At 31.3% G+C, this 18,289-nt stretch overlaps 1 protein-coding gene across 12 annotated transcripts in view; it reads left to right on the top strand.

The window, feature by feature from the left end:
- Window positions 1-18,289, top strand: part of LOC148611703 (thrombospondin type-1 domain-containing protein 7B-like) — a 173,022-nt gene that overhangs the window by 68,209 nt on the left and 86,524 nt on the right. The window lies entirely within an intron of this gene.

Raw genomic sequence — 18,289 nt, 5'->3', positions numbered from 1 at the left:
GAACAGTACAGTGAAACCAATCTAAACCAAACCTTGAATAATAATTAAAAAAAAAACTATAACGACTTATCTTAAAATCCCTTAAATAATTATTAAATACATTTTGAACCTTGGTAAGCTGTCTATACTGAACCAGTTTTAAAGTCCAAATAATTTCACCTAATAGACAGCTTTCTCTGTATCTTTCTACGCTTACCCTACTGGTGCACTTGGTCCATGCTCTCAGTGGTGTCTGAGCTGTTCATTTACTTTGGTTACTTTGTATGTATTATTTTAGTTATTTTATATTTTTTTGTGGTGTTCGTATGTTTTCCATGTCTTGTCTTTGTCCCTGGATTACATTCTTTTGATTTCCACTAGAATCTAGATTCCTTTGATTACTCTTTGTAAGCGTTAACTATGAAAGATGAATTTTCTTGAAATTACATAATATATTTTGTACCTTTTTGTCTAATGATTTTTTCTGCCTTTGTCCAGTAGGGAATACACATTATGGACTAACTATTTTCGAGTATTCCTTTTGACAATTGTCTTATGGTTGGTAATTTGGTTATAAGCCTTGTACAGTGCAGACATATATAGACTGTTAAGTGTTGAAGTCATTTTTCTTGTAAACTGGTACAGAGAGGATACCATGGTCGATCAATACTATTAGGTGCACGAAACCTTTTTACCCAAATATTATTGAATTAATTACTGGTATTAAATTCATGTGTCAGGTTCATGTACCAGATGTATGAATATAAAAGATTTGATATCTAATAATGTTAAATTCTGTTTAAAAAATAAATATCCTATAAAATGCATATGAAACAAACGCAGTTTTTAATGTGAGAACAACATTTGTCTATGTGACAGTTCTCATCTATATCCAGTGTATTGAATTAGCCTCATTCAATATGTTACAGCTTTTAAAGAGAGTTAGTGTTAGGAAGAAAAATGCAATTTATATCTGAAATTAATATTCATTAAAACAGCAACTAATACAAAATATGAAAATTAGATTGAAGTCAGTCACACAAGTAAACTGTATGATTGTTCATGATATTGTCATGTTTGTCTGTGGGTGGGTATCATGTTATAATATAATGTTTCTAGACAAAAGAGAATAGGGGGTTATTGCACTTGATGGTAATGGAAAGTTATGCAATGATAGATTGAAAATCAGATTTATTGAGATTTTAAAAGTAGTCCATTTTCAGAACTGAAGAGAGCTGCTGAAGACATGCCATCTTACTATCAGTATTTACCAGTATTTTAACTTATTTGAGTAATTTGGGAAGGATTTCTTTAAGTATTTTTAAAGCTTGCAGCTACCAGTATTTTAAATGTAAATCTCCATTGTTTAAGCTAAATCCAATTTTCTGTGATCTCCGGGAAATGAAATTTTCCAAAAGTCCACAAGAGTATTCCAAGAAATCCCAAAGTACTTAAGGAATGAACTTCATTCTGAAAAATATGGAAGATAAGGGCTTTTTGCTTTGCTTTTTGAATTTAAGGACCTCGTAAGACCTTCAGCTGAACCCAGATAAATCATAAGCTAAAGTGCTTAGAATTTCATGAAACAAAAATAAAACCTGTGGCAAATCCAGAAATTCTGAAAAGAAGGGGAGAAGGGATGTTGATTGGCCTTAATGACAAAAATCAATTAGGCACAGAATCAATATATAAACTACTGCTCAACAAATTCATGATATAGTGTACACATGTTGGTTTCAAGTAAAGCTTTATTAACTATTTATATCAACCAGATCTTTTTAAACTTCAGTACAAATTATATAATGGACACTATACTGTATATATGGTCATTTTGCTACATTTATGATCAGGATAACCATGAAAATAAACCCAATATAAATGTTTCCTGGCTGAATTTGTTTTTAAAGTTAACATGTTGGACCACAAAGTTTAACACCTATGCAAAATATTTGACCCAGCACACTGTGAATTAACATGCTGCAAAAATTTTCAGATTTATTATAACATAGGTCAAGTTTAATTATAGTGTACTTCAGATGTATGACTCCTTGGAATGCAAGGGTATTTGTGATCACTCCTTTCTCTAATCTGTCTCTCTGGTTGAAGAAATCTTATGGTTTACCATATGACATAACTCTAATTCTTTGAGCTGTTTGTTTAGAATGTTTTAAGCATCTTCAACTTTCATAAAACTTGTTGCTAAATAAATCTTTTGAATCTTTGATTTATTTCTCCAGAACATGCAAAAAGGCAGAATTACTGTTAATTATCTGTTTTAATCAATAGTGTTTGAGGGAAAAAATGAGTAAATTATTGGTATCAGAGGCAGATTTCTTTTCAAAAAACTACTTGGCTTTTCCACTCAAGCAGTGTAATGCATTCTAGTTTTGAATGAAATTGCATAATATATTGATGCCTGCAGTGTAAAAGCTCTAAATTTGTGTTTTGAGGCACTGATACAACATTTACAACATACCTTAGAGCTTTATTACAAACTTTTTATGGATAAAAACTGGGATGTTTATACCAGAGGCAACATATCCCCTGCTAAAATTAGAAGGCTTGCATGTTGTTTTAAATTGATTGATTTTGACATCAGAAAATTAAGAAAAGCTGTGACACTGAGTAATTTAACTATTTCATATTCCTCGATTATGTATTGTACTTAAGTTATCTACTTTCAAAAATCAATTGAAAACTTATGGATTAATATGTAGCCTCTTCAGATAAAATGTTATATATGATGCATATTCTTTTTAGCATGACTTTTAATTAGTTTTTTATATTTTTTCTCATCAATCATATTTTTTCTTGATGTACTTGTCATACCACATTTTTATCCTATCAGAGTTGGTGTGAAAACTGACATTACCCATATGGTCCTCCAAGAAATAATGTCTGTCTAATCTAAAATTCACAAATATTACTGTTCCTGTCTTGGGTTTCATAAAAAAAAAAGAGAATTTCTTCAATTTTGGGTGTTCTGATTGGTTGAAATTTTAGTTGAGGACAATTTGAGATTTTTTATGAAACCAGACACTGAACAAATACTGCAAAAATTTTGTCACTCAAGACCCACATGACTGACCATCTGCACAAACTCTGTCATATGATTTTTGCAAGACATAAAATTGGCTTTGTAAATAAAATGAACAAATAGTTATATGATATCTAAATACAATAAAGGAAAATTCTAGCAGATATTGTAAAGAACATATTCAACTGTGGTTCCTATGGTATCAATTTCAGTTGATTACATATTAGGTTTTCTTAAAAAAAATGGTAGTTGCATGTGACTAAACTCATATGATTGTTGGCTTTTCACTATGCACATATAGAATAGATTTATCTATGTTTTGTTTCAATTAAGGCTTTGTAATGCAGTGCACAGAGAGCAACTTCCACAAAACCAATCTTATTAAATCAGATATGATAGGTATAATGAGTCTGTTTATGGTAAAATAATCTTATGATTGAAGATTTTTTACAAAACTTAATAATCCTTTGGGATAAATAATAACTATATAGGTTCTGTTTGTTCTGAGGTTAACATTCTGTAAATTGTCTCTTTATTTAGAATAATGGTAAGGGTAAAGAAAAAAAATCACTTTTCTTGTTTTGATCAAAACCAACAGAGCCAGATGTGATGATAGTAATATATTTAAACTGTTCTTATACTTTTACAGGCAATATCACATTCATGATGTTGTGCACATGACAATTTTTGTTATAGTAGCCTAACTACTAGAAAACAATAGAAAACAAGATATTAGGCATCAAAAGTTTTCAATTTGATGATTGTAATCAAAGACTGCACATTAATATGTAGAAGTGCTATATAGACATTTTTGCTCTTAAAGTCCCTAATACTGTTAGCGACTTCTTGCACTCATAATTACAGTACTGTACATTCCTACATGATTTGCATAATTAGATATACATGTTTTTCTTTTACTTGTATGAGAGCGGGAAGTTTACAGTAAAAGCTGAAATGATTGGTTAGCATTGAACTTTCTGTAATATAGCTGTCTTAGTTGTTTTGATTGAGAAATATTTTGGTCATCAAAGTTACGAAGTCACCCGATTTTAAATAGAGCACATCACTATTTCGACTGAAATAGTTCATACCATATCGACTTACTCTAAATTTTCCCAATCTTAGCCGATCGACGAACTGTTGCATTACACAACAAAATTATGTATTATATGTTTTGACAATTGCTAAAGTAATTCAAGCAATAATTTCTGAAGTGGCAGTGACATGGTTTCATTAGCGTAAAAAATCAACTTTTACATCATTGATACTTATGCTGATGTTGTTGAAATTTCCTTGATCATTGAGAGCCAGATAAGGACCATATTGCATGTTGGCTGCTCTGTGGAGAGTTGGAATGAATGTCTTCTCAATTATACATTGTTAAACAATAAAACTATTTAGCAATTGAACTTGAAAATTGTAGTTAGGCTATCATTAGGTCAGGAATATTACACACTTTACATAATGACAAATACAGTATAACCAGTCTTAACCAAGTCCCTTTTCTACTTAAGAATTTTGTTTGGACAGATGGAGGGAACGACCAATAATTTGCTCCCTGTATCAATTTGATCTGATGGAGCAGTGTAGCGAATAGAGTCGTCACATTCTGAGACGTTGTATAGTATTGTATGATAGCACTTGTTGGGCACCTTTTTCTTTAAACACATTTGTATGAACAGTATTGAATTGAAAATTTGTCTAGTCAGTATTAAAAACAGTAATTTTAACAACTTATTGAAATAGTCCCGACTATTGGAAGTAATGAAGTTATCTTTATATGAATGTATTTTCTTCAAGCAGATTTTCTGTTTCGTATATAAAGTGTGAGATTGAAAAAAAAGAAAAAAACAGATTTATTTCCTAATAGGAGTATTGCTTGTTTGCTCAGGATTATATATGTGTCTGTAGTCTGAATAAAATTAGGAACTGTGTGGAACTTTTTTATATGCTAAAATATATTGATTAGAATTATTTGTGAAAAAAACCTATTAACAGACACAGTATGCATCAAGGAAGTAGATCTTGATGAAATATTCACTGTTTTCTGAGCCGTAGTTTTGAGAAATGATGCCTTACTTCTGGTGACATGTAGAATTCTTAGAAATGTGTCTTGTCTTAATCAAAAAGAAGGATGTACCCATAATGTGTCCCCTTGTTTCACTCTACTGTGAAGAAATGCCTATAAATCGTATTCTGATAAATTGTTTTCCCTGGTTTCATTCTACTGCTATCCTGAAGGCGTATTCTGATAAATCGTTTCTCTTGGTTTCGTTCTACTGCTATCCTGAAGGCATATTCTGATAAATCGTTTCCCTTGGTTTCATTCTACTGCTATCCTGAAGGCGTATTCTGATATATCGTTTCCCTTGGTTTCGTTCTACTGCTATCTTGAAGGCGTGTTCTGATAAATCGTTTCCCCTGGTTTTGTTCTACTGCTATCCTGAAGGCGTATTCTGATAAATCGTTTCCCCTGGTTTCATTCTACTGCTATCCTGAAGGCGTATTCTGATAAATCGTTTCCCCTGGTTTCATTCTACTGCTATCCTGAAGACGTATTCTGTTATTTATACTGTTTATTGTATTCCTTGGTTGCCAATATGGTAAAGCAAATTGGTTCGTAAGTCAGCAGAGATAAATAATAAATACCGTGTAATACCATTTGTACTGTAGAATTTAGACAGTATAGACAATGTTTGGTTTAGCCAGTGGTTCAAAATCATTTATCGGTAAACTGACACAATGAAATTTGAAAAAGTGTCTGGTTTAGGCAGGTTTTTGGTTTATTTAGGGTTCAGTTACAACAGGTGTCACTGTTTTTTGGTTCTGTGTCTTAATCAGTTCTACTCAATATGTCATCTGTTTTATGAAGAAAGAATCATAATGTAGAAATTTTTTTTGTACACTTACAAAAACCATTATTTAAACTTTTTAAGATAGTTTTTCAAAAGATTCAGATTGTTCGAACCTGAAATCAGGAGCTGGGTTAAAATTTGTCATACTGACATTGTTACAAGTATTTGAAGATCTTATTTGTAACACATTAAAACTTGAATATTGAAAGTACTGTTACAATTCTAGGCTTTTACCCTAGATATTTTATTGCAAAACTCTGATTCAATTTGACAGGCATTAAGATCACTTTCGTTTATGGTACTCATCGCTATCTCCTAATGTATGCTGCTTTTAAAGTAGAAGTTCGAGACCTGGCTTGAATGACAGGAGTAAGATAAGATCTGTTTCGGCATGATTGGTGCTGTATGGAGATTTGACACAGCTTCAATCTCAGTTATATATGTATCATGGAAATTATTGTTTTGTTACTGACGAAGAAATTTATGGTCCAGCGATTTGAATACCTTTTCTATATATGGTTATCATATTTGTTATGAAAAAAACTTAAATTGACAAAGTTTGGATAAATGACAGCATGGAAATGATTACCATTATTTTACATTGCCGCATAAGTGGAAAAATGCTCATTTGGTTTTTCACGTTTTTTTCTTGTTTTTAAGAGTTGTGTTAACATTTAAATTTGTTATAGTTGAGTAGAGCATTTTGTGTTTGTAATGAAATACAACTTTGTTTTGTTCTATATTTATTGAATCACATTCCAATAACAAAACTTCATATGATATCAAAAACTTTTATACACCATGAAAATCTTTAATGCATAGTGTAATGTTCAAGGAAGCAAAAAATGTAACCAAGAATGGGATTGAATGAGTAAAAAAATACTTAAGAAATGAATTGTGTTTAAAAATAGAAAAAGAAACTTTGCAATTAACTTTAATTAATTTTTTATTGACTGATATATATTCACAAATACATGTCAAACTGTGATATATGTGATTAAAAAATGCCTCTACCGTAGTTTAATTGATTAGATAAGTTGACAGTTTATGGCACAAAATTTTCCAATCCACTAGCATATAATCATTGGTTAATGGCTAAATTAGCTAAATTTGAATCTACTTCTTACGGAGCCGTAGTCTTCGGATTGGAAAGGAAGCAAAGGATAGAAATACGGAAATTAAATTCCTAATAGAGACATTACCATTGAATTGAGGGGGAAAAATTGTGACCTTGAGACTTGGAAAATATACTGCTAAGAATTTTTAATATATTTACCAAAACATTGGACTATTGACATAATTAATAGAAGTGACTAGGTTACATGTTGATTAGCTACTGCTTTATTAAAGAAATTTCTTCCTTCAAATCCTGTTATAAAACATTAGTTATACCTTAATTTCTTTACACTGAGAAACTAGTTTTCATGTGTGATCTAAGCAGAGCTTATTGCATGGAAGTCTGGCTACCTGTAACTGTAGCACAAAAAAAACCACAAAAAACAGGTGTATTTGGCAGTATTTAGTCTAATGATTGTACATTTGTATAATTACATACAATACTATGTGATCTATAGATTTGTGAATTCTTATTTACTGCTGTATGTCTTGATGGTCATGTGACTTAGTGATATGAAAAAGGTCATAACACAAATGATAAGATGAACTGATTTACCTTTGCTTTATGTGTTTGTCAGTTCTATTTTTTTCTGAACTCTAGAATAGGTTTTAATGTTTTTGTAATTCTTGCACGTTTTTCGCCTCTTGATCAAATTATATCAGCTTTGATCATTGACGTGAGCCACTTCTTTTCTTCTCATGGATGAAAGAAATTGAGACTAACCTAAAAGTCGGTTTCTCAGATATTTGGCAGTGTCTTCCCCTTCAGGTGTCTTTTTATCATCTTAGACGCAGATACTTCACCTATTGTTAAGTATTAGGTAGAGCATTTAATTGACAAGACAGAGTAAGTGTCAGGCATGTTGTAAATTTATAGAATCACAAGTCAATTATCCATGCAGCATCAAGAGGGAAATACAATGTACTCTAGTCTGTTCGTCTGTCTGTCTGTTTGTCTGTCTGTCCTTTTAGATGACTGCTCAATTCCTCTGATAGTGTAGATGTGTTATGATTTTATTTGATTTAATCTCTTTTATTAATGTTTTGAATTAAAAAAAAATATAGGTGTTATTTGAATCTAGTAGTTATCATTTTGCTATAGTGGGACCATTTTGCTAAAGGTTGCACCTTCTGTCTGATACTGACAAAAACATTGTGTTATATATCAACATTAAACCCCAACTTCCTCCCATATATGCACTAGAAGAAAGAGATATAACAAATTTTAAAGGTTTCATCATAGTCATCATACTTTCAAGCATTAAACCGACACTGCCTGAATCTTTAGAAGGAATAGTACATAGATTAAGATTTGGCAGGACTTTGCTCTATCTCTGGATGTCTTACTGTCAGTAATTCTTACTAATTACTTCTTCATCATATTGTTGTAATTAACTTACCAAAAACCAAGGGGTCAGAGGTCACATCAGACTAATGGGTATAAGGTAGTATACCACTTATTTTTGTCAAAACAAATGGCACAGTTTCAGAACTCACATGAACTTGAAATAATTGCTATCAAGTTCCTTTTACAAATATTGTACAGATGGATGAATTATGTTTGTCTTTTCAGTTAATAAGTACAAGATTATGTCCTCAGAACAAGTGTCTATAGGTCATTACGATCCAGTGGCTCATACAAATATTGTAGAAATTGGGTTGTCTTAGCATCTTGAAGTCTGGTGGGATGACATGATACCTGGTAATGTGTTTTCTTGTTAATGGTTTCAAGGCTTTGGCAACCACATAACATTGTTAGTGATAGATACTTGACTTTAACTTCTTTCAAAGTGAAATTTTTAAACTGATTGAACCACAAATAAATCAATCTATGTAGCATGTTTTGTAGATCCAATCACTAGATATACTGGTATGGTAAGAAATAAATTTTCTACCTAGAGAAGTGGAAAGGGTAAAACTCTTGTGAACTGTAGTGTATTTATTGATTCATTGTGGCATTGAAATGTAAAACATTCTCTTGTAGAGTTTAAAAAAAATGTTTCACTGTATCCTTACCTTTGACCTACAACTTTGAACATTTGGGGAAGGGGGTTATTGCCATTAGAAATTGTAGTATGTACCAGAACAGGGTCCATTTTTCACAGACCTGTCATGATCGGTATTTACCCTTGTCAGTAAGAGATTTACTGTTTTGTAGTTTTATCATTTTGGAATATATAAATCACTTGTCATACACAGGTTTCAGTTTGAACACCATAATCGGCATATGTATACCCAATTTTTAGTGGAAAAAACAAAAGGGTGACACCCCTCCCCTCCCATTGATATTTTTGTTGTATTTTCTTCCAACCATCTTGGAAGTGTATGGTTATGTTTAATTTAAAAACTGGTGAACTTCAGTTTTGAGTGCAACATTTTAAAATTTTTGACACTATAATTAAAACTTGTATTTCAGGATCTATGAGTAGGCCATATCTGAATAAATATTTTTATTTTGATACTTTCTGCTGAAACAGCTGTCAGATTTTGCCAAACTTTACAGGGATAAAGTGAAGTTAAACAGAATGAAATAAAAATAAAAAAAACTACATGTATTTTGGAAATTAGTGTAATATGAGTGTAGAGAATAACTTGTTTGTTTTAAAATTTTGGCCAATTAGTAAGAGATCAAGTGAAAGCCAAAAATGTGCAACTCCAGCTGTATGTAGAAAAACAAACTTCAAGTGTTATCAATAACATTAAACAATGCATGCAGTTTAATTAAGGCTTTGGAACTGAAAATAAATTTGTTTTGCTTGATATTAGTAATTCGAACAAATAATAAGTTTCAGATGATGAAATGTGTGCAAATTAACAGATTAAAAATGTAAATGATTGGCAGTAACTGGAGATTAATAAGTCAAAATTACTCATAAATAAATACAATATGAGGATTTATAGGAACAAATAGATATTATGGTTTCATGTATTTTGTAATGGTAACTTCACAGGTATGTCTCAGTGTAGAATTAAGTACCAATCCATATAAAATTCATACTGTGCCAATGTTAGACATTTGTGCCATGAAAACTGATTTGTTCATCGTGTCATAGTTATCCTTTCCTCTTTCATCTACTTGACTTTTTATGAGCAAATCAGCGGGTGTTTCTAGAAAAGCAGAGGATGCTTACCCTACCGGTGCACTGGGTCCATGCACCCAGTTTTTAGTGGAGTCCGAGTTGCTCTTTTTTGCTTTTGTTACTTTGTATGCATTATTTTAGTTACTTAATGTTCTTTGTTTGTATGTCTGTTTTCCATGTTTGGTCTTTGTACCAGGATAACATTCTTTTGATTTCCGTTAGAACCTTGGTTCCCTTGATTACTCTTTGAGGTGATTCAAGCTACGTAAAAGCCTATAAAAACAAACAATGCTTTTTCAATCTACATACACCATATTTTTATGATGATATAGTCCTTTCTATAGACAGATCTGTAGTTTTTGAGATAAACATATAATCATCTCCCACTTCAACCAACCAAATCAAGAACACCAACTTTTGCAAAGTGTCAGTTTCATACACAATTTGTAACAGTTTTGTATCTCAAAAGTGGAACAAACGAATGAAAAACTAAAACTAGTTGTACATTGTTCTATGTTTGTATTCAGTTCATTTCTGAGTTGGTTTGGGAAGGATTTTTGTTTATTGACTTCCAGTGTTGTGAAGTTTTTGGTTTGGTCGAAGGATTTTATTTAATACATTTTTTCAACTTTTTAAGATGAATACAATGTCTTAATGTAGTCTGAAATTTAGGTTATAGCTAAGAAAACAAGTACCAATAAAAGTATTATCACAGTACTTTGAGTGCAATGGCAAGTCTTGACTTCCTGGATGTCTGTTAAATTACAAGAAAATAAATGTAAACCATTAATTGATCAGATTACAGAATTGATTACCAGAAGTACCCAACCAAGAATCATATCAATTATATCAATTTATACTGACCATTTAACACTGTCTCTAGTCCCAGGACACTTGCTAGATGTCCATAATCAGATGTCCAGTCTTATTACTAATTAATGACAAAATACTCACAGTTTGTCCATCCATCAGATGATACTAACCATTAATTCATGGATTCTTCAAGCTTATATCCTGATTAATGGAGGGAAGTCACATTCTTCTTTTCTATTTCTGTTGTGTTATTAGCAGATTGATTTGTCAGTATTTCTGATACTTATGTTTCCTTAAGCAATCAATTTTGGTTCTTGTCTTGAAAACAGACATACACAACAAAGAACATAAAATAACTAAAATCATACATACAAAGTAACAAAAGCAAATGAGCAATTTGGACTCCACTAAAAACTGTGAGCATGGACCAGGTGCACCGGTAGGGTAAGCGTCCTCTGCTTTTCTAGAAACACCCGCCGATTTGCTCATAAAAAGTCAAGTCTGGGGTAGAAAAACGAGGAAAGGAAAACTATGACCCGTTGAATAAAATAAGTTCTGATCATTTGACTATGTTTTTTTTCTTTATCAATTGTTCTATAAAATTAATGTTTTTTCTTGCCCAACAGTACTAGCAAAGTTTTTTTACACATAGTTTCTTTTCTTAAATGTTCTATTATATTTATTAAATGGAAGGTCAATTTATTTGTTTGTCTGTCATGCCCATGGTAAGGTTTGGTTTAAAGCATTTCCTTTGATGACTTGGCAAAGTGTATTTGTTTTAAGTTGCTATATGAATAAGATATACCAATCTCTGCATAAAGGATTGATTTGTGTAGGTGGAAATTACCTGAATCTTTGATATAAATTTTATTCACATTAGCATCCATGAAAAATTGTTCATACATTTTCAATGGCTGTTATTTATAGATTGCAAGACCTAGAAATCAACCATAGGTCCACAGGGATATTTTTACATTTTAACAAATGAGTATTTATGATCCAATTGAAATATAATTATCTTTCTCTGTACCAGGTATAATGTAATTGATTGATTACATGTCTTGTTACAATCTTTTGTTCAATTATCTGTTACTTGGAAATTAAATTGGTACTTTTCTCACATTTTTCACCTGTTAACTAATGTGGAATCGCTGCAGCTATCTCCTAGTTAAGACTGCAGTAGCACACTTTGGTTTTTTTCTGGGATAACATTTGATGTCATTAATCTGAATATCTGACTGTAGAAACAGCAGGTATATATATATTTATGTGTGTGTACTTTTCGGTTATATCAGTCGTTTTAATTTTAGGGTTCTAAGTAGCAGTCTTTTTAAGTATCATGCAAATTCTGTAAAATGTGATAGGCCTAAAAAAGGCTACATATTTTTAATTTTTATCGTTAAGTTGATTTATAGGTCTATATGATAAAATGTATAATTATTCATTCCAATCTGTGTGCTCTTAGGAGATAATCCACGTGGAAAATCCAATAGTTTCTACCCAGTATTGTATTTTAGTTTCATTTACAGAATTATCTCCCTAAATTTTGAATTCTACAGCACATTCTATATAATTTTTATTTCCTGTGAATATGGGTTATATGAAAAATCACATGTTACTTCCTGTTTACAATGACATTTAAAACAAAATAACAAAAATAAAAAAATATGTAGGCTTTCCAACCATGAATCACATTTTGCATGATTCTTATCTGGAGTGCTGCTTAATTTGTGTTTTCTGTGTGTAAGGTTTGCAGCACTTATGATTACAGTATTTTGCAGAAAATATGTGCAATGAAAACCTAGAAAATGTATGAAAACATTGCAATTTTGAAACCATAAATAAGAAATGAGTTTCCTATTAGAGGCCTTTCTCTAAGAGAAACATTGGAAAAAATGGAATACTTTTGACTAATATTAAAAGATATATACCTGTAGATACTAGCCAGCATGATTCTAATCATTCATATGATATTTTTAGAAAAAAGTCATGGTATTATGTTTTGCCTGAAGGTATTTAATACCCAAAAACAATTACTTGACTTGTTTTTGAAAGCATGAATTAAATAATCAAGTCTAAAGTGGACATATTTTTTTGAGAAATTGCACTGAAAAATAAGTTGTTTTTCTCTTGTAATGATGTTTTCTAAGTAAATCCTCTGTTACTAATTTAGACAAAGTCAAAACACTTGCTGTGTCAACCTTTACATTTATAAGTTATTGTCCAAGGTTCACATTATCTCTAGTCATTTCTCCTGAAATTGTCTAATATCCCTTTGAGGAAATCTTAACTTTTACAGATACCTATGATGACAAATTTTGTTAGTTGTCAGAGAATAATATTCTAAAGGGATATTGAAATTAACTACAGGCAAGTCTGGTCATTTATTATACAATACTGACAGAAAGTAGAAACTAATATACTACTGTGAGAAATTATTTTGGATTGGGGTTAAATCAAGGCCAGGGAATGAAATGTAACTGAATCATGTAGATTATTTTCAGTCCATGAAAGTTATTTTAGTCTAGAAGCTAATTTTCTTGATAAATTGGTAAAAAAATTGTCTCCAATTCTGATCCAGTGATTAAAAATACACATGGCTTTTTAACCACTAGGTAGTGGTTTAATTTCTGTGAGAATTTTACATTTTCCAAGGTTTCTACAGATTTCAAAACTGATTCCCCTTCACTGCTTCAGCCTATATTCTTGATTTAAATTATTTCTCCACTCTCTATGGTAAAATTGAGATTTTTACATGCTTGCTAAAGCTTGCATGTTGAAAATCCAAATTTTTTTTAGCATCTCAAGTTGAGAAAAAAATTAGGAAGGATAATATATATTCCTTTACTAAATAACAATACGTTACAGTTTAGAAACAGGGTAATCATTGTAAGACCAACGTAGACCATTGGTATTTTCTGTTATATATTTGTCACAAAAAAACTGAAACTTTGACCTTAACTAATAAAGAGCAATGCTGACAGATTTGATACATAAAACCATTGAAACCTTGACCAAAATCAAAAGTAATTCTGGTGAAAAAATAAAAATGAAGACTTGTAGTGTTTCATTGAACATAACCATTGATTTTCACTAATTTTGTTCCTGGTTGATCTGGTACATCATTTATGACAAACAACAGAGAAACAAAGCAATGACTTAACATGAATTACAGCTTGTACAATGATGACATTCAGGTGATAGCTGTTGTGTTTGCTTTATTGAATGACAGTCACCTGAGGTACTGCCTGATATCTGGAGTGATTGATGTAGCTGGTCAATTGACAAGGAGCTTTCAATAGGTTTTTAAATACCCAGTAATTTGTGTAGTTTGAATCTCCCTGTCAATTTTCCTGTTCACTACCAAAGGCAGTTCATCAGGTGATTGTCATTTATTGTAGCAAGATTAATCCTTTCTCTTTCTGATGAACATCATCATTGTTTGTGCTGTGTTGGTCAACTGGAATAAACTGCATAATTGAAAGCACCCTGAGTTATATGTGTTGCAGAATATACACATATCAATTCATTAATTGTAGAGAAAATTTATGAGGTGTATCATTCGAATCTTTCTCTAAATCAGTAAGTCTCCATCACATCTTGTTGTACGTCTGTTCTTTCCCATTTTATAATTTCCTTTGTTTGACTTCACTATCTGAATATCAGTGAAAAAAGTATAAAATTTGCAAAGTTCAATTATTTCCATACATACCCAATATATGCATTATAGGGAAGGGAGATAAATGTCTCATGAACCAGTATTCCAACTCAAAAGTTTCTTGACAATTAAGTCTTGAAAATCAAATGTCATCTAATCTAACACTAAATGCTGCTCATATTAATTTAAAAGCTATTCTACTCAGTATAACTGTGAAAGCTAAATCAATGATGGAAGATCGTAATGAGGTGGCTTAAGGATGATTATTTCTCTACAGGGAAGGAAGGAAGAGATTGTTACTGATTATGGGGTTAGATCTAAATTGTTGTATTGCTACCACCGAGAGCTGGTGAAAAGCAGGTTAATTCTGAAGTATTTTTTTTTGTCACTTTGTTTCCAGTGCAAGATTTTTTAATAGATCAAAATCTTCTGGGTTTTAATTTTTCATATTTCATGATAAATATAGGTTGCTTTGATCAAATAAAATGAATATTTTGAAATACATATTGAATATTATATTCATAAAACTTTCATAGACAGACAAATTAATTGTTTTGTACCTGCTGTAAGGTTAGAGTGTTTTGAAGATAAACAAATTAATTAGTGTGGATTTAATTTAATGTTTTTGTAAATCTATATATAAGGTATTGAAAGTGCAATCAAGGGAACGAAGATCAAGCAGAAATCAAAGGAATTTATATTACAAAGATAAAGACTAAACAGAGAAAATAGACACAAACAGCAAAGAATAAGAGGATAATTAACTGGAAAGATTGAATAACCAAAGTATGATCACGAGTGCCGAAGAACGCCTAGATTTAACGAGTGTGCGGAACTTCTTCTGCGCACAAGTTAAATCTTACTGCGTTCTTGGCTTGAGTGATCATATTTTGGTTATTCATGATAACCAATTGATTATCCTATTTATTATAAAGATTTCCTGGATCAATCTTTGCTATTTTCAACATAACTTTCAAATTTGTGAACAGCGGATTGATTTCAAAATTGTGACATTTTGGCAGGAGAAAGTGCGAGAGTGAAATTACTGAATTTATTTTACAGTGTGAGTTATCAAGATTTATTTTCACAGGGAACATTCAATAAAACACTGCTATCTATATGATAGTATGAAAGAATTAAAATAACATCTACAAAGTAATAAATGTAAATGAGCTACCTGAACTCCAATAAAAACTGGGAGCATGGACCAGGTGCACCGGTAAATTTATGGTTTGACCAAAGAACAAAAAGCAGAGTAGATTTCACATTAACTGACCTTCCACTACAATTATTGTCATTTAGTTTTCTTCTTGCTAGGTCTGAGGTCTTGATTACTTGTTAAATGCATTATTATGACGATTTGTTCTTTTAGACGAAGATGAGTTTTTATTATATCCAGATTTTTCCTGCTAAAAAAAAATCATTAACACAAGTTTTTCACAATAATAAAAAACATTACAATAATTTCCAAATTTTCAGTTTACAAAAACATACCCAGAAAGAATTTTACTTCCTTGAAATATTGTATCTATTGGTATTGTAAGCACTCATGTCATTAATCTTCTGGTAAAAGGACAGGGAAAGAAATTAAAGTGACATTTCATTTCTGAATCTTAAAAGCTGTTAAACATTAAGGTGATGTTACTGAACTGGGTGGCTCTAGCTTTGACACCAAAGAAAAAGTTCAAACTTCTTTTGTTTAAATGTCTAGGGCATGCTGGCTTGTTCACAGCATGGCGGAAACAGAATTTCTTAGAAACTTGATATTCAAGAAATTGATCTTTGTGGATATATTTCCCATTTACTTAAGCCATCAACTAAGATATCTCAGAGATCCCTTAACAAACCATATCTCTTAACTATGTTAACGTGATGGCTTTATTGCATTTTGATTTCTTTATTAAAAGCTAACAGAGCATTGCTCATTTGACTATTGTTGGCTTATTATATCAGCCGACTGATTTGAAACACATTCGAAGACCGATGTTATGAAAAATCATCTGACACTTTGGAGAAAATGCTTTGAAAGGAAAAGTTATTGTATTGCAATTTGATTTATAGCTCAGATAGTGGAGCTATTGATTCTTCTAATAGTAGCCTTATTCCTTATCCAAGAAACTGAAAAGTTTGATCATGATAATTCTGATATTTTCACCAGTAAAGGTCAGCTTGGTGTCTAGTCCTGTGGCATGTTACTGCCTTAGAAGAAGAATCTGTTATTATAAATGCTAAGTCTTTTAGATCTAAACTATGATATTCACCTAATTAGATTTAAGTAGCTGTCTTTGTAAGAATCATGCAAAATCTGAAAAATGTGATACACCTAAAAAAAGGCTACATATTTTTTGTTTTTGTAATTAAGTTGTTTTATGGGTCTATATTATGAAATGTATAATTATTCATTCAAATCTGCCTGCTCTTAGGCAATAATCAACATTGAAAGTCCAATACGTTCTATTGTATTTGAGTGTTATTTATAGAGTTATCTCCCTTACCTTTGAATTCTACAGTGCATTCTATACAATTTTTATCTCCTATGAGCACGGGTTATATGAAAAACCAAATTTTAATTTCTGTTTACTAAAGCATTTTAAACAAGATATCAAAAATAAAAATATGTAGGCTTTCCAACCATGTGTCACATTTTGCATTATTTTTATCTGGAGTACAATGTACTACTTAATAACAAGTAAATGTACTTTGAAATGTTCTTCTGATTTTCTTTAAGATTGCCACAGTGTCATGGTTTTACCACAGAATAGACATGTGATCTGTTGATGTTCTGTTAATATATTAAGTTTAAGGTTTCTGAAGAATTAAAGGAAGTCATGGAAACTGTGATGTAATGTATGGATTCATTTTGTTCCTTGGGTACAATAATTGTCCTAGATGTAGGAGAGTATGAGTGGCCGTTCATGTCAAAATAGCGTTATTTTCATGTAGATGTAATTTTCTATCTAGATACTTCGCAAAACTATCTAGATGCTTCATTCAAGTAACTAGATGCTTCTTACAAGTATCTAGATACACAAAAACTCCTCACAACTATTTAGATACTTCTCACAAGAATCTAGATGCTTCTCAAAAACATTTAGATACTTTGCAAAAGCATCTAGATGCTTCGCACAACTGTGAAGATACTTCTCACAAGCATCTAGATGCTTTGCACAACTATCTAGATACTTCTCACAAGCATCTAGATGCTTAACACAACTACCTAGATACTTCTCACAAGCATGTAGATGCTTCTCAAAAGCATATAGATACTTGCAAAAGCATCTAGATGCTTTTCACAACAATGAAGATACTTCTCACAAGCATCTAAATGCTTTGCACAACTATCTAGATACTTCTCACAAGCATCTAGATGCTTTTCACACCTATCTAGATACTTCTCACAAGCATCTAGATGCTTTTCACAACTATTTAGATACTTCTCACAAGAATCTAGATGCTTTTCACAACTATTTAGATACTTCTCACAAGAATCTAGATGCTTCTCAAAAACATTTAGATATTTTGCAAAAGCATCTAGATGCTTCGCACAACTGTGAAGATACTTCTCACAAGCATCTAAATGCTTTGCACAACTATCTAGATACTTCTCACAAGCATCTAGATGCTTTTCACAACTATCTAGATACTTCTCACAAGCATCTAGATGCTTTTCACAACTATTTAGATACTTCTCACAAGAATCTAGATGCTTTGCACAACTATTTAGATACTTCTCACAAGAATCTAGATGCTT

This window comes from Perna viridis, chromosome 7, assembly GCF_037379345.1.
Source record: "Perna viridis isolate PV_CMFRI_1.1 ecotype Kerala chromosome 7, ASM3737934v1, whole genome shotgun sequence".
Classification (NCBI taxonomy): Eukaryota; Metazoa; Mollusca; class Bivalvia; order Mytilida; family Mytilidae; genus Perna; species Perna viridis.
The sequence above is the reverse complement of the archived record's forward strand: the minus strand, read 5'-3'. Positions and strand labels throughout refer to the sequence as shown.